The sequence below is a fragment of the Seriola dumerili genome, unplaced genomic scaffold, assembly GCF_002260705.1.
Source record: "Seriola dumerili isolate Sdu_G_001 unplaced genomic scaffold, Sdu_1.0 BDQW01000088.1, whole genome shotgun sequence".
Classification (NCBI taxonomy): domain Eukaryota; kingdom Metazoa; phylum Chordata; class Actinopteri; order Carangiformes; family Carangidae; genus Seriola; species Seriola dumerili.
This window is the reverse complement of record NW_019174343.1, coordinates 6903532-6922458: the sequence shown is the minus strand read 5'-3', so window position 1 is coordinate 6922458 and position 18927 is coordinate 6903532.

Genomic DNA, 18927 nt, shown 5'->3' with positions numbered 1-18927 from the left:
TGAGTAATATCATGCAGTGACCTTTAAATATAAATTCAGCTGAATGCAGGATCACATTAAACCGGCACTCAGGCTGAAAAGCATCCTGGCTCCATTAGCATTTGTGCGCCCATGTCAGATGACATCAGTAAAGCATTACTGCGATTTGAGGAATCCATTTGCTCACAGTTGCGGTGAGAGGAGGAGATTATGAACCCACTGTAGCCACACATGCAGCAGCTGAATGTGTTGCGACTGCTCCTCAGGCCTGTTGCCACGTCCCCAAAGTGCATGGCAACTGCAGCAGAGCAAAACTGAGATGTGAAGAGACTGAAGTAAAGGCCCTGAATGTATAATTGCTCTTCGGTAAACAGCCTCCCTTCAAATCCAGCTCCCACTGAAAAATACCATTTTATAACATTGTCTTCACTGTGTTGAAATTTCTTATAACCAGATGGTCAAACCCATCTTTTGTGGTCAATGCCAACTTTTTCTCAATGCAGCCCTGCTGGAAAGCTGTATACACTGTCCTCTAGAATCAATTTGCTCCATGAGTGTCCTTGACTTTGAAGCATCACCGTCTTAATGCACTACTTCACACGAGAGAGCTGCGCATTCTTGAAATCTTGGGAATCTTGGCAACTGCAAACACTTCTTACAGGCAATAATTTCACACATATTGTAGATCTGAGACATTCGAAAACAACTAGAAACATTTTTCATCCATGTGTCCATGTGCTTGTCATTCTTGTTCTACTTGCTTTCATGACACATTAGCCAAATACGCTTATAACTGTGCCAAGTGTGTAGACACCATCTAACAGCGTAGTGAAGGGAGCTACACAAGCACTTTGTTGGGTTGATTTTCAAACAGTCAAGGCTGTCTACCAGGAGGTATGTCTTGCAGGATGAGCATCTACCTTCAAAGCCACCCTTGGTGATGTGAAAGAAAATGTGGGTGGGTAAGAGGCAGGTGGGGAGAAAAGCTCTTATCTGTACACCTCCTCTCTGGTTCTCACCCATAGAGAGATAAAGACAGATGGCCCGCTCTGTCAGAGCAAGCAGGGTGTAGAAACAGACTGTGTGCAGCTGGACCTACACACACCAATTCATTCAGTAAAGGTAGATAGTACTTCTAGTATAAAATCTCAGTGCAGCACCGTGGTGATTACTGTAGGCTCTAAAAACTGTCCGCAGCATTGTTAAAAAACCACTAATTATGACCCATGTTTTCCTATTTTTTGCCATTTGATACCCTGGGTCAGCAGGTGTTACCATGGAAACATGGCTCATAGTTCAGAGTCTGCCTGGGGATAGGGTGGCCAAGTCTTTATCTTTTGGGACAAAATTAAGATTGGCCTAACTCTACAAGCCAATCTAAAATATCTTTGTGAGACCGGCCCCAGGACCTCTTTGTGTGTTTTTTTCTGACCATGCCATTTTCACCAGCTAGTTCAGCACCATGGACAGCTCACATGCGGTGGCTCACTAAGGATAGTACCGCAATACAAAACTGGATATTAAATGAATGAAAGCGCAAATGTATCATAATTTCCTTTTCCCTTTTGATCATGGCAAATAATAATCACATTGCCTTTTTTAATGCCTCTATCAAGCATTGTCTTATATATAGGTAGAACAAAATGTTTGGATTTGGAAGTTCTTAAAGGTTCTTAAAGGTCCCATATATTACCATTTCCTGTGGCTTATTTAAAGCATTGATCCAGAAGAAGATAAATTTGTACCAGAACCAAAAATCATAACAATGTAGTTTTACATCTCCTCTTTCAGGCTTGTCTCTGGAGCTCTAGTAACAATAGGTCCGTGAGCCAATCAGAAGAGAAGAGGCTCTGAGCCTCCTGATTGGCTGACTGTTTTCTGAGTGATTGAATTTCAGGTAAACATTCACAGAAACAAAATCCTGCAGGGTTGGATGATGGGTCCAGGCGGGTGGGGTTTGGGGAATAGCTGAGAATGGAGAGTGCTTTGTTGTGACATTACAATGTTACAGAAGTCCTGACGGCTCATTTTAAGGCTCAGTTTCTGAATACAGGCTGTGTGCATTTCTCTGTGGACTGAGCGCTTTGACACTTTTAATATAGAATCTAGACCTGCTTTATAATCAAACAACATATGGACATCTACCTTTATACATGATTGAGACCTTTAAAGGTACGATATATAAGAATATGAAGCAATTAACATGTATTGATTGTGTTTGTTTTATTGCCAGTGTGTGAATGAATTGTTATGTAACTTAAAAAATTAGACCTTCTCCGACTTTCTCGGTTGCCTATAACAGCCTGGGAACTGATGTCTATGTAAAGGACACAGGACAAATTTTTCCTAGAAAATCCAAAGGATGTGACATTTATGCTCACTCCTGAGGACCTTACCTCAAGGACTCTCTACCACTTCCCTGCAGTGCCAGCAGTGTGCAACACTAGCTAATGTAAGCTTACAAACGGAGTCTGCTAACGTAAACAAAGGACCATCTCCCAGCACAAAACAAAATATCTTGTGTTCTGTCTTTTCTCATGTAAAATTTTTCACTGGATTTATTCACAATGTGATTATCAGGCCTAATGGTGTACAGGCCATGGGTGGACAATAATAAAACAATAACTGTGTCCTCATGTCCATCCTCTCCTCGTCTTCCTCGTCTTTTTCCGGCTCCGCATCTACATTTAGGTGGTGGCCTGGATGATCTAGTACCAGACAGGATTACAGGATATGATGGAATTATTTTTTTATTTTGAAAACCCTGTATTTTTTCTTGTCAGTTTATTTTGGCACATTTTTAAATAAAGAGCTTTCCGCCTTACCCTCCTTTCCATCATTGCAGGTGGTGCTTCAGCCATTCAGTATTCAGGGTATTGAGTGCCGCTATTGATTGCCTCTGTTAACTTGTGCATTAAACACTGTGGTTTATCAGACATTGTCATCTCCTCACAGGATGAGACACTGTGTATGCTAAGCTTCAGATAACATAACCAGTTTCAAAAGAGTGCCAGCAACAGACACACTTTGTGCTCCATGTGTCTCAATTTCCTAAAAACTTTAATCTTTCATGAGCTGGATTCAACTATAAGTTTTTGCTCTCATAACTGTCAGATGTAATGAAATAAAAGTTTTGTTTTACGGCAAGTAAGGAGAAATATCAATTAAATTTTTGTTGTTGTATTATTATTGTTTAAAGGTGGAGTAAGTAATTCTAAACCAATACACTTTGTCAAATTCAGTGAATATCTGCACGTGGTCTGCTAGCTGTCCATTTTGTGTGTGTGATAAAAATAATTCCAGTGTTCCTACAGAGCCAGGGTCTGTAAATGGGAAATAAACATAGTGGCTTGGACAGAGTAAAACAACAATATTGCAGCCAATCAGCAACAGGAGGTGTTAGTGATCGTGCGCAGGACAAGGGAAAAAAACAGAGAAGAGAGGAGATGGGAAAAGGGGGGGGGGGGGGGGGGGGGGGGAATCTGGCACATGCTAATGTGTAGTGCCAACTTACGATGACCAGGAGAAGGACAAGGAGCGGTCAAACTGTCCGCTGCCACCAGACCGTGTGAAGTTTTGAATGGGAGTGAATGGGGCTGCAGACAAGAGATCTGTGGGGCGAGTGCATGGAAGGAATGACTACCATCACCGGTGCAATGGCGGGGTACATTCCACAACATAATTGCATTGTAAAGAAGGAGAGATGGCCAAGAAACAGCCAAAGAGGAAAAGGTTTTATATACCGAAAGAATAAAAATGGAAAAAGAAGCACTATGATCAGGGAAGGGTGAAAAGTGCAGACCACACCCCACAGAAACTCTGTTTCTGCTTGACATGAGGGTAAAATTAGCTTTGCCATTGTTTCAGAGCCAATAAGTCAGCATTGTTTTGTTTTGTTTGTGATATCTAATCCCAACTGGTTTGTTAGCAAGCATGTACCGGTGTCTGGTAATATTAAATGACTTGCCCACAGGTGCTTGGCTTATTTCGTAGTTTGCCAAGATATGCTGATGGTGTCATGTTAGCTTTAGTCGCAGGAGAGTATCGCTGCCTGCAGCTGGCGTGCTGACTATGGGAAACCATTTCATCCTCTCTCTATGTTAGCTTTGCAGCAGCAACTGAAGCTGGTTTGCTGTCCTGTTGTTTTCTCTCTATCCTGGTACAAAGATCTATAAACGCAGGTTTGCTAGCACATTGGATTTATTTAGTTGTTGCATAATTTGAAATGTTAAGTATGGTTACTTCTTTTGTTTTTGTTTTTTTTCCTCCACTCAGTATTGTCACATCAATCTAAAAAACAAACTTTCCCTAGTTTTTACTCCGTTGTGATTGTGTGCATGTCGTTTGTTTTTATAGTGTTAGGTTCATTTTGCTTCAGCTATGAGAAATAGTGTAGTAATGCTCTGGTTCCACCATTGTGCTGTTGCCTGGGCGGAGCTCCTGAAGGAGCACTGAAGAGACGGGTGTATTTGTTTAGATGTGGAGTTCAAATATCAACAGTCTTTCTCCAGAATCCCTTACTCCACCTTTAATATTTCCATTCGCTGACACCACAGCACCAAGTCTTCCCAGCCTACACTACAGAAACAGGGAGCTATAAATAGAGAGAAACAAACAAATGGTTCTCATTTTCAGGTAGTGTCAAGCGCAGGGAGGGAGGGTGGTGTCAGAGGTGGATGTGGGTGTGAAAATGATTGAGGGCCAGACCCGGGCAAAGCCGAGCCCGATGTGACGTGGCATTTGGCTGGCGAGCCTCCGGGAGGTCAGGCTGTCAGGACAACTGACAGTCAGCTGAGCAGGAGCCAAGTGATGCTGCTGGGAGGAGGCAGGAGCAGACGGAGATGCTAGCTGGCTGGCTGGCTGGCTGGCTGGCTTGAGCCTCGGTGTACCACACTCCCAGCTCTCATTTAATGTGACTCATTGTGAGGCAGGACTGGAAGAAGAAAATGGACACACCAGCCAAATTTCTACCCAGTTGAAAAACTAAAAATGGTGTGAAACTTTGTATTTGTAGCCCATAGCTAAGTGTTTGCATTTTTGCCCCGTAGGCTGTGAGTGCTTTCGCCAACTACATTCCTGAGGCTCAATTCTTTTATAAAACATCTGTCTCAAGATCACGATCTCTTCATCTGCTGCCCAGCTCTGCCTCCCTCTCCCCCTCTCTCTGTTCTGTTTATCTCCAGTTAGTCTCAGAGCTCACGTCGCTATTTCCTCCGGCAAGGCAAACTATCCTCCCAGGGCTGATTCAAGTGTCTGTGTTTCTGCTTAGCATGGATTTCTCCTTCATAATGCACCAATGCAGAGGTTAAAATGCACCTCACTGAGTGATTTGATTTAATTTTCAGAGGACAGATGAGTGGGTGAGAAGCCACTGAAGGATGCAGGAACCAATTTGTCCTTTAATCTGTTACCTGAGGCTGTGCTGGTGCAAATCTCCGATCTGCTACTGTTGAGTTTTGCTCTACAAAGCTTAAGATATTCTATTTTTGTCAAGACTGTGTGACATTAGACGATAACATTAGACACACCTTACTGTATGAAGTTGCTCTTCAATCAACACCTCTCAGACACAGCAAAAACTGAGCCACACTCTTAAGTAACTTAGCTAGAAGCTAAATGTAAGTAAATTAATTTGTCTCATAACAGGAATGCTCTTGTTACTTTATGTATGAAAATACCAAAACAAACAAGCCAACAAACAAGCCAACAAACAAACAAACAAACCTCGTACCAGTGTTGGAATCAGCCATCTAGTTAGCAAGCGAGCTGGTTGAACACAATGCTAATGCTAATGCTAATGTGTTGCATGACTGAAGGCTAGCTGTAGCTGTGTTAGCAAGATTTTGTGAGTCAAAATCAGGTAACATTCAGTGGCGTGGTGTGGGGAAAGTTATTGGGGAAGCCAAGACTCTATGTAAAGGGATGGGTTGCAGGACTAGCACACGCGTGTAATATACTTACCTACACTTCAGTTTACCTACACACGCTCTCTCTCGCTCTCACACATGCATCGCCCTAAAAAATCTTATTCACTTATGCAAACCCCCACCTAAATGCGTAACCAGCCGCTTAATGTGCAGTACAGGTTCGACAATGAATAAGAGATGCATTCATTCAACCAGGAGACGTTTAAAGTTTTACGTTCACGACAGAAAGTAACAGTAGGCTACATGTATCAAACACATGACTTAAAAACTCTGTTTCATGTGCTTGGCATATGCAAATACTTTGCATACTTTCTTATTGTTTAACTGAATCTTAAACGCCATGACAGCACTTACCAATGTTGCATGGGGAAGAGGAGGGATGGCAGCTACAGCACAGAACATTTACCAAGTCAGGTAGTGTTTTTATTAAAATGACAACCACAGTCTGTAAATCAGGAAGCCTGGATACCATTGGCCTCTGGGAGAAAACACCATTGGTAACATTAAACTTGACAGCATCCTTTAAGGGTCTTGCTACATTTGCAGGTGAGCTAAGTGTCAGTCACCCCCGTTTATCAACAATCACGCAACAGACATCAAAGTTTTCTCTAAACATTGAAATCTTTTAAAGGAATTGATCATTTCCAAAATGACCGATATTTGATGAATGACTAACATTTTCTGAATAAATACCAGTTAAATCAGGTGTGTGTGTGAGCGTATGTGTATGTATTTGCTTCTCAGACACACTGGAGGTCATTTAGTGATCTCTTTAATCCGCTTATGTTGCATCTCTTTGCAGTCAATAATCAACAACCAGGATGTGCATGCATGGGCATGTTGTGGAAATGAGCTACCACACTATCCTCTTTCCTCCCATCTTACATAAATATATATAACTTACATATGATATACAGTACAGTCTGTCCACATCCAGCCCCTGATGTAGCAACTCAGCTTTTTCCAGCAACATGGACCGTAACATTATAGGTTGAGGGTGAGAAGGTTAAAGGGAGGATCCAAGCTCACAGTTAGCTGATGGTTGCGAAACTAACAGTGGTTGCTGGGCAGATTTTGCGGCTTCAAAGTGGTTTGACAGCCTGATCACTTTCTCGCTTGTCCTGTTTTTTCTCCCACCTCCTTCCCTCACTGTATAGCAACCTTCTTCCCATGTTACAGATTTGAGAGGTGTTTCATTTCTCAGTCACGTCCCTCACTATCTTCAGTCACGCATCTCAGCAATAAGGCATGCATATGCACCCATGCAACCCTACCTGTAAATACTAACTCAGACTTCCAGGATACATAGGAAAAACACTGCACACATATTCCTAAAAGCTGGAGAGTAGCTCAATGTATCTGCTTAAGGGTTCAGGGCTTTAGAATATGAATAAGCAAACACACAGTAAAAGGGTTTCTCTGTACTCTGTCAACTGAGTGTGACAATGGCAGAGGAACAATCTTGCATCCGGAGGAGTCTCCCCATCTTATTCCAAGAGAGAACACTGCCTTTGCACCACTGAAGAAGTGAATTTACACCACAACATGCACAAGAACACTGTCTTTAAATATTAATAACATCTGCCTAGTAACCAAACATGAGCTCTCCATGGGATGCTCCTCAGCTGTATCCCACAGAGCAGCGAAGACATGTCAAGCCTGAGAGAGAGAGGTCAGCTGTTCACTCAAATGGATGGATTTATGGAGGGAAAATGTGGAAAAACCACCACCAATGAAATTCATATATTCTCACATGGAGTCCAGAAGACAGATCAAAAGCAGACTGATAATCTGCTCTTGCCTTCTCTGCTTTAGCCCCCCATCTCTTGATATGTACGGTGGGGGATATCCTCCTTTGAACACTGAGCACCTGGAGCGTAGAGCTGGGAGGGAAGCTGATGTGTGAATGGATGGTCCATTTCCTCTGAGTGCGGAGGTGTTTTCACCACCTTGGAGAGAGCTGCTGGTTTAAAGATGGGAATTTCCCACAAGAAACTTTTCCCAGCTTGAGAAGTGTTTGCACTCAAAATGTCTTTTATTTTTGCCTGGATATTATGTTTTCTTTATGATGGATATGACATGGATCTTTCTTTGAATCTCCAGCAGCAGCACAATCTTGAGTTGCTCATTAGGGATTAGGCATCAAATGTACGTTCATACATATTTGCATTATTGCATTTATTAAAAAATGTTTACACTAAAAAAAAAAAGGCTTTTATGGGTATTTAAATCTGAATTTACTGAGCAGAAATCCTCTTTTGCAGCCAAATGTCGTGCAAACACGTCCTTAATCCATATAATCTGATCAGTGTGATATTATGTCGGCTGAGAGCTCAGTTGTAAACATTTCTTTGTTTGATATTTTTGTGTGCTGTTACTTTTGGCTTTATCAGAATCATTTGTTGTTGTACTCATGTCGGAAATTTTGTCTCTTTTAAAGAAAATGAAGAATTTTTTTACCAAGAACAGCAAATGAAATATATTTTGAATGTTGATTTCACGACTGATCGACATCAGGTGAAGCATAATGATCTGTAGGCTATCTGCAATTTGAGTCATAGAGAGTCCACTAAGGTAAACAAAATGTGAAAGTCAAATTAATTTTGTGTTTCCACATTATGTGCTTAGGAATCGATGTTTTTTAAGGACATAAGGAAGTTTCTTTTCATTGTAGTTCCTACAATGGAATTCAGTTTGGCACTCTACTAAAAGCAGCAGGACACAAGATTAAAAATACAAACCAACAAAAGACAAAAACTGGATAAAACAGCAGCATAATTGCTAAAACAACAGTAAAACCAATAAATAACAAGGACAACTAAAGTGCAGTGATAAATAAAAGGCAGCAGCAGTATACACAGTGGACAGTGGATTAAAAAGTTCACAGTGCTTTTAAGAAGTACAAATATTGCACAAAAGTTGGTATTGCACATTTTTTGCCTTATCAATAATCACCAGTTGTGTGTGTGTGGGGAGTTGTAATGGGGTGGGGGGGCAGTGATGGAGGCTACAGCTCTGGGGAAAAAGCTGTTCCTCAGCCTGGTAGTCTGGGTTTTTAGAGTGCGGTATCTTCTCCCTGATGGTAGGGGGACAAACAGAATTTCCCGGGTGAGTTGTGTCTGTGCTGATGGATCTTGCCTTCCTCTGCAGACGATCTGCATATACAGAGTCTAGGTTTGGGAGTGCAGCTCCCACAATCCTCTGAGCAGTCTTAACCAGCAGGTCGCTCCTGTTTTCCACTGTGCAGCTTGCATAACACACTGTGCAGCACTGGCAAAGGATGCTCTCTGTTGTGCTTCTGTAGAAGTTTACGAGAAGTTGTAATGGTAGACCAGCCTGTTTTAGTTTCCACAGAACGAAGAACCTCTGCTGGGCTCTCTTCACCCTGCTGGAGGTGTTCAGTGACCATGTTAGGTCCTCGGTTATGTGGATTCCCAGGAATTTGATGGAGCCCACCCTTTCCACCACCTCCCCATTGATGGAAAGTAGGGACTGTGTGGCCCTCCTGGACCTCCTGAAGTCCACAATGACCTCCTTCGTTTTGGTGGTGTTTAGGACCAGGTTGTTGTCGAAACACCACTCAGCCAGATGTTGGATCTCCTGTCTGTAGTAGGTCTCGTTGTTGTCACAGATGAATCCCACCAGTGTCATCTGCAAACTTTACTATGGTGTTGAAGGAGTGGATGGGGAAACAGTCCTGGTTGAAGATGTTGAAGACAGCCGTGCTGAACACACAGCCCTGGCTGATGATGTCAGGTTCCCTATCCTGACATTCTGTGGTCTGTTGGTGAGAGTCCATAATCCGTGAACAGAGTGAGGCGGAAAGTCCAAGGTTGATGAGTTCATGAACCAGTTTATGGGGGATTATGGTAATGAAGGTAGAGCTAAAGTCCACAAAGAGCATCCTGACATACAGTACATGTTTGGACGCTCCAGGTGAGACAGGGCTGTGTGAAGTGCTATGGAGACAGCGTCCTCCGTAGATCTGTTCCTTCGGTAAGCAAACTGGTGGCTGTTCAGGTCTGCAGGGATGGTGTCCTTGACCGAACGACAAGTGGTCAAATTTAGCTACTAGCTCGACAGGCTAGGGCTAAAAGGGGGATGAATATCAGATTAACATTTGTCAGGTGACCAGAAACAAATCTCCAAATAAATGCTAATGTTGCAACCAGTTTTAATCACCTGGTCTGTTTGTTTTGGAGAATAACACACCACTGTAGATAATTCCAATAGCGCCAAAACAACCTGAACGATTGATGCTGATTGAACTCTAACCAAGAAAAGCTGACGGCGATGTTGGGAAAGACAACTCCCATGATCCCACAATACTTTAACATTACCAAATGCCATCTTTTTTTTTACTGTTTTGATTGAGAGACCTCTAGTGGCAGAAGTTACAAACTGTGCATTTAACGGTTTATACAGCAGTTTAAGATACTTCATAGGAGGAGAAGTTTTGATTGTACAAACAGATTGATAAACTATGCACTTGCTTGTCAAGGCTAAATAGAGGGTGATGTATAAAGTGTTACCCTCATGGCATTGTCCTGCTTACAACCTGAGTCATGTAAATAGTAACTATAACAGACTAAATTTGAAAATAGCTCTCAGCAGGTCAAAGTGAGGGAGTGACATTCAGAGTTAAACTTACAGTAAAAGTCTGATAAAGTAAAAGCAAAGGACATGTTATTTGCCTTTATTTACCCTTACCCCTGGGAGTTTTGTCCTTTTCTGGGCCTGGATCTCACTGTCCTGAGCCCATTATCATCACCTGACAGCAGGTGACTTTCATTTAGAGTGAACATGTCACCTTTATTGTTGTTTTCTCCTCCACTGAATATTTCTTTTATTTCTCTGTTAGACATGGTCATCACAAAATCTCTGTTTTGATGAACACTTTTTTTTCTAAGAGACAAGTCAGAATGATTTAGTCCAAACTACACTGGACTACTCTATTCACTGGATCTGATATGAAAACAGCTAAGCATGTTCAGCACACTTTGGGTACAAGGGAGCTGTTTAAAGAAGTCTCAGATTGTATATTGTATTAGATGAATAGCAAATGCTTGCTGCCATTAGGCAGGCTGTAAATGCTACACAAAAGTGGTGATTACACCTGCTGGTCCCCGGTGGGCAGAGCACAGCGCAGCTCTTTTAAACGTCAGGGTGACATTTGCAAAAGAGGATTGTGTATATGTGCAGCCACCCTCCCATGACTGGCACTTCAGACAGAAGGAGCTTAAAGGCCGACCTCATGGGGATCTAACATCCAAGGACCAAGTAGCAGCCTAGCTAACAGCATGAGATCTCACCAGGGTTGTAGTGATTGGCTTTCTCACCCAAATGGCTATTAAACAAATTCTTGATTAATGACAAAATCAAATCAAAATCAAAATCAAAAAGACATCATATCCCTTTATTGTTCTTTCTTTAATCCATGCATAAAATAGCATATAGGGTTTATTAGACAGAACCAAATGCAAAATGCTAACTTCAGCATACTAACATGTGCGCAATGAAAATGCTAACATGCTGATATTTTGTTTCACACTGATCTTAATTTAGCATGTTAGCATGCTAACATTACAGCAGGGGCTGTATGGCATGTCATTAGTTTTTCAGGTATTTGATCATAAACCAAAAGTAATGGACAAATCCAAATTTTGATCTGATGATGACACCAGAAGAAAATTCAGACCAGTCCTGTCTATGTAGTTTATTATATAGTTTATGTTTAAACTACATTTCATAGTCATTCATCCATCCATTTGTTGAGACATTTCACTGAGAACCACAAATGTAAAACTGAGGGTGGCACTAGAGGAAAAGTCAGGGGATCACCATGTGATGTATGAAATTTCATGGCAATTTGTTCAATAGTTGTTGAATTGAATAACTGAATAGAGATTTTACAATCTGTAAAGTGGTAGACCAACTGACCAACATTGTACACACAAACCTCACCCAATAGAGTGCTCAAAGGTAAAGCTATGAAACTTTTTTTTATGTTGCCAGACAATAAAAACAACAACAACAAACAGGGATTCACTAAAATTCGCCTCATTAGGTCACAATGTTTTACTCAGAATTAGAAGAGCAACAGAAGTGCTTTTGTGAAGCTCTTCTCCAGTAAGGACTTCCTTGAAATTCATGGGATGGTACTTGACAGTAGACTTACTTTTCATTGCTAAATAAAAAGCTGAGGTGCCTCTGAGCATGGTACTTAACCTCCAACTACTCCAGTGTATCTACTCAGTGGTAAACAGATCAGACTGTGTTTGTACCTGGCAGCTTCCAAGTGTGAATGTGTGTAGAGCAGAGTGTTCCTGGAAGAGAGCATTTGTGCTCATTGACTCTACACAGCTTAAATACAAAAAGCAAGAATTTGGCTTAAAGCACTTTTGTTAATCTAACTCAGTTTTGGATTATGTCAAGGTATAGAAAAAACTGTTTTTTGTTTTTTACTTTGTTTTTTTGCTGTGTATGAGGCATACTCTGACTGCACTTCAATATGAGATAGTCTTTATTCAGAATAGACGTAGCAATAGCATGTGATGGCATAAAAATGATGTAGTCCTGCATTAATTTTCAGTAATGACTATATGTTTTCAGGCAGGAAAGCATGAGGGTTGTGGAGTGGGGGTTGGGTTGGGGAGTTTCTGCGGCAATGACTTGCATTTCTATTATGGTTTTGCATAAATCGTCACTCTGCGACCAACAAGTGGAACTGATGCCATGTAAGGTCTGGCAGGGTTGCCCTTTGAGGCAGAAAAAGAGAGCAGAGAAAGAGGCTTGTGTATTTGCATTCTGCAGTGGAGCAGATGGAGCATCTGTCATCCATATGCATGAGGCAGGCGGCTGCCAGCCTATCACCTTGACCCTTGTTATGGGACTGTGACCTTGGGCCTCAATAGAAAAGAATGGGACCAGTCAGAGCTGTGGTGTTAAGGCTTTACCCCATGGCTGGGAAAAATGGCTGTGCCTTGTGACGCCAGTATTCAAGGCTGTGATTGAGTCTGTGGAGGAATGCCGCTCTGCTCTCAAACACCTGCCTGGTCACATGCAATTCATGTTAGTAAATGATGGATGGAGGGGGAGGAGAAATGAGAAAATGTCACAAAGACACTTCTGTATCTGAGGCAGATGCCTTGGAAAGCAGCACAGCTTTCAGCGAGCGATGGTGGGTACAAAACAACAACTACAATTTTCATGTCTGTTCTCATTACTGTGTTGGGAGGAGATAATAATTGTAGACCCGGCAAAGTTTATCCTACAGCAACAACAGAAACCTTCATATATTTGAAAATGTCTTTTGCGTTCATCTGTCACTGAGACGTCATCTAAATTTACTTGAAATTGAACAGAGCAATACTTTCCCATAATTTGGGTTGACATGCTGACAAAAGCAAAGGCAGTAACAGCCACTTAATTATACAATTAACCTTTACACTGTTCCAGGGACACTAAAAACAATCACTGTGAAAAATGCTACAAAAATGACTGCAATCCATAATTTAAATGAACTTTTCACGGAGCTGTCTCAGCTGTGTTTTGGTCCCTTCTGCGGAAACAGATTTCTCTGAAGGCGATGGGAATTTAATTTCCAGTTTTGAAAGGCCCTTCTGCCTCAGAATACCGATGGAGATGACCTTTGCATATAAAACATGGAGGCACAATGACATGCCATTTCATAATGACACAGCAGAGGAATGAATGATATCTATCAAAACATGCCAGCTGATATAATGTGTTGATGACAAAAACATTAGCATTAATCAAGCGCTACAGGATACCTCGCAGCAGTAACACAGCCCAGGATTGGGTCACGTGCCTAGTCATAAATTGGTGATTAAATTTGTGCACACAGCACTTTCTAAGTTCCTAGCTAGCTAGAAAGTAGCTAACTAGGATACTAGTGATTTACTAAATTGGGTTGGACCATCCAAACTTACTTCAATTAACGTCACTTAGTAAAATGTAATTTGCTTGTAATTTAAAGTATGCTGTGTTATTTTCGCTGTACCCGTACCCGTATGTTCGCAATAACTAGGTCAAGTTTCAACTTACAAAGAGCTGCAGTCTCTTAACTAAACCTGTGACAAGTTCAGACCTATCCAGAGCAATGTCTCTCAGTGAAATAGTGAAGTGAAATAAGGCTCATGTCCATGCGAGTTATTGTAAATATTCTTTATATAGTTCTCCAGAGATCTGTGGTGATTAATGAAGACCTATAGCTTACCTCAGAGACTCATATGGTATATAAGTTCCCCTTCTGATTCATACAGTTAACTTTATTTAACTGCTGCAGTATATCACTTTTTTGACTGCACCATATTTGTCAGTATTCCCTGTGTAGACACGACAACACATTACTCACTGTAACCGAGGGATTCCCATGTGGAAGGAGGGAGTGTTTCTGCTCAAACTGTGCACGTAGGCGCATCCTTGTGTGGAGGAAAACTGGCTGGAAAAAGGAGGGCATGGTGCCATTGTGATGCACAGCAAATACAAGAAGTTCGCCTCACAGTCAGTGTAGGGTAGAAGTTCTCAGTGGAGAGAGAGCCGGAGTGTGTCTCCTTGAAAAGTCGCGTTGCTGTGGCAAGCAGAACAAAGACACGGCAAACTCAAGCTGGGAGATGACACTGAGCATTGTGTGTGTGTGTGTGTGTGTGTGTGCGTGCGTGTATTTTGGGCAAAGAAATGATAGCACTGTCTTTTAAACACCTGATAGGCTCCATCTTGCAGAAAGATCATCCATTAAGAAAGTGCTTCTACTTATGTACATATTAGTTCACTCAACTCCCAATACTGAGTCTGGACAGGTTGACTGTTGCTATATCAAAACTGGCAACACACTGCTCTGCATTTTTTCACCATGAGTGGAGTCGACAATATACTGGGAGCCCAAATACCATTTCATTCATGGAATTACTGCCACATTGTTTACTGTAATCATGCAATTCAATTTTCTACCAGCACATGCCTTATTAATTAAAGCCCTGACACAATTCTGTGACAAATAGGATTTTCAGTGTCTGCATGCAGCAGGAGGTCTGAATATCTGTATCTGTGTGTGTGTGTGCGCGCTTGTCTGTGTCAGCACAGTCAGGGGTGCCTCAGTCTCATCATGCTCTTGTCGTCACCACACCCCATAGGAGTCTGGCTCATGTAGCTCATCTCTCACCACTGTCTCTGGTGTCTCTGCATAATGAAAATATTACTGTGTAAATAAGAGAATCAAAAGGGGTATATTGATAGTTTTGCACTTACTGGTATAATTGAATCCTTTAAACATGATGCCTGTCAAAAATTGAATTAAAACACTGATCAAATTAAACCATTACTACAGTAACTTTGAGATAGTAACACAGCTGTTGTGACATAAGCATTAGGATTATTTCTACCAGCCTGGCAGAATATTTTAGATTGTGTACCATGTGACATGTCTTCCTATCTTTCCTCTGCAGTTCCTCTTTTCAGTGACCAAAGTGTTTTTTTTAAGGCTCCCAGCTATTCCATTCATCCATTTTTAAAATTATGCAGATTGTGGTGGTATCCCAGCATGCATATGTGGAAAGTTGATCAAAATGATAAAGTTTAACATATAAAATGTTCTGTTCTCTAGACCAAATACATAATAAAAGGTGTCCTGTAAAAACAAGCATTATCCAACATGCCCCTAGTGTTTCCCATTGGTTTGTTTTTTCAGTTTTTTTTTAATTTGCCCACAGAAAAATACTCACAGAAAAAAAACAAGTTGAAGTGTACACTATATTTTAAATATTTTCACCGCTTTATCTTGCAGTCAAACAGCTCTTTCCTTTGGAACTAAATTTTTCAGCTGTTGAACTGCCCTATTCAATCATTCACAAATTGTAGTTCCAAAGTTTGACTGTAAGACAAAGCAGTGAAAATATTCCAGATATACTGATATTTACTTTTTTTATGGTCATTTTTTAAAAGTGGCTAAAACACATTTTTGCAGATGGTCCAAATCTACTGAAGTTAATACACAGACTAAAGATAACTACCTCGCACAATCCCACATCAAATAACCAAAACTATCACTTTAACTTATGTGGAGTATGGATCATATTAACCTCCCCCCTCAGAAGAAACCTCCCAGAGACCACAGAAAGTTCAGGTTGGAGCCTGCTCAGTAAAGCAAAAGAGAAACAAGGAGTATTTGCAAATGTTTTCTGTTGGTTATCCAGAGTAACCGGGACTTTTTGTAAAGGTTTGTGCAATCTAGCTTGTCATGGTTTTCAGGGTTTGGTGGTAGGTAGGGGTGGACCCAATTGCAGCCAACACACGGGAGATGGTGCAGACAGGTTTATTTACCAAAATAATTAACATGAAGCGAGGCCGTGAACAAACCCAGCACTAAACAGACGAACCGACACAGACAAAGGGGAGCACAAAGACTATATAGACAAGGGAGGCAAGGGTGATTGAACACAGGTGAAACACATTAGGGCGGGGCAGACAATCACCACACAGAAAACAGGACCAAGAAAGGAAGCAAAACACTGAGACACACAAGGAAACAAATTACAAAATAAAACAGGAAGTTCTTGGGGAAACAGATCACAAGACAGGGAAGTCTAAACCAGACACTAGAAATACCAAAAACACAGAAAACTAAATCAAGAAAGTCCAAAAAAACAAAACCCTGGAGCCTCCAAGCTGAGACCATGACATAGCTGATGGAACAGATCTGTTTTGCTCTTGTGTGAAGTTCGTTGCATGACCTTTTGTTCAAGTTAAGAGTGTTATCAGTCTAACATTTAAGCAAGCAAGAAGACTTGGCATTGTCCATGACTGTAGAAAGTATTGATGTTGTATAACCCAGTTTTCAGGAAATGTTAGGGTTATTTGGAGTGCTCCAGTGCTTATTGGGTAACTGTCTGTTTGATGACTTGTATCCTTGCCAAAAGGCATTGACCAATGATATAAGAGAGGAGATCTTGCCTGTTTTAGTCAGAACACTTTACACATTTGACTTGAGAACTTGTGTGTAAACTCTTTCCCTGTACGTAAAACTGATACTAAAGAGCACTTTCACCTGATTTCACTTGTTGGGCTAAGACTTCTTTCTTTGAAAAGGTAGATAAGTGAAGAGAGGTTTTTCCCTCACACAGGTGCCTTATACAACCTGGCGCTGATCGGGGAGTTGGTTGGAGGAGGAGTCAGGCCTGAGGCAGCATTCACTAACAATACACATAATACTATATTCACTTACACTGCTCATTTTTAACATTAGTTCTATGAGCAGAAATCGTTTGCACTCATCTTATCTGGGTCACAAAGTCATTCACTAAGCATATATACAGTATATAATGACAGCAGTGTCCAAGGACACATACAAGAGAACTTCATTAGCGCTGAGGATGGCTATCACTCCATCACAGAGAGAAACTAGGTAAGCTCAATGATAATCAATACTATCACTGTCAGCTCCTCCTCACCTGTGGGAAGGACACACTGTAGCTGCTGCTCATCTGTTGACTGCCCTACTTTCCAGATCCAAAGTAATTTTCCCCTCTAGGTAGAACTACTGTTTGGTGGTTTTTAAAGAGTGGATGAGCAAAGTGTGAACTGAAATGAGGATTGGAGCAGTTGATAATTAATTTGGTTTGTGATAATGTAACTAACTCCCTCCTTCCTTTAAGTTTTGTATCAATTCACTTCATTTTCGTTCACAGCGAGAGCGAGACTATTGACTGACAAGCCCCTTCAGCTCATCTCCTCTACCTCCTCTTCTCACACTGATTGGGCAACCAGAAGTGTCGAATAACTCCAGCTTATGTGTCGCTACAATCACACAATGGGCGTGATAAATGTAAATAGGATCCATCAAAACAGATGGCCTTGGAGAGATATAGCATGTGAGCGTGACCAAAGGAAACCAATGATGAGAGCAAAAATGCTCTGTAATTGGCCTCGCAGACCTGAGCAGATGTCCTTCATATTTTCTCTTTCAAGGAAGTTGAATGACCCCTTCTGTGAGCGAATCCACCCACTACATCCACATTTCTCCACACAGACTATTCATGCAACTTGGTGTCCTTCAACTGCCACATTTTTTTAGTATGACTCTATTTGAATGGAAAGAACACCACTGATAGTGACAGATACATGTTCCTTTAAGTCTTTATTCTGCTTATTTCAGCACAGAAAAGTTTCATCTGGAAACTGTGTCAACAAAGGCCATCATTTTCTACAATTTCTTCTTTTCTTTTTCTTTTTTTTAACTCTTCGCTGAAAATGTTCTTACATTTCCTTTTGTATTAATCCTAAAGTAGCTGAACACATACTTTACTTACACAAAACAAGACTATCATTGTTAAAGCGTAGTTTCATCAGTCTATGACCTGAAGCCATGTATTTCCCTGGAGACTTGAATCCTACCAACCAGGGAGTCTTCTCTTTGCTTCTATACCATTCACATACTTTCCTCCAAGCAACTAGTGAAATGCTGATGTGGCGTTATCTGCCTTGAAAGAATACCACTATCTATTCACCACCCCAATAGCATAAATTAATAAATCTGCATACTACATGTAAGAGTACACCGGGCTTTTTAAATTTTAATATCAAAGACATTCTCATTTGCATATGAAGTGATAGTGTTTCTACTACTGAAAGGCAATTCAAGATAAATGAAGCCCATTTTGCACCATATTAATCACAAACTGGGTTGTGACTGTATTTACAGTATAGACACCATAAGGGAGCAGATATGTTCATTGATTTTACATCTCATCTTGTGGCTGACCTTGAGTAATAGCTGCCCGACCTTGCCAATGTTTTTATGTGCATAGCCTATCTGTCTTTTCTTTGTGTGGATACAATGTTAATTTTGATTTAGTGACATTTTAATCATGTGATTACAGTGCTAAGGTCCCACGTATGAATATGTTAGTTAAAAACAACCAAACATTAACTAAAATTATCAACAGAAGATGAAGAAATAACAGTTTTGATGTCATAGACATGTATGTGTTGTGTTGCAGAACAT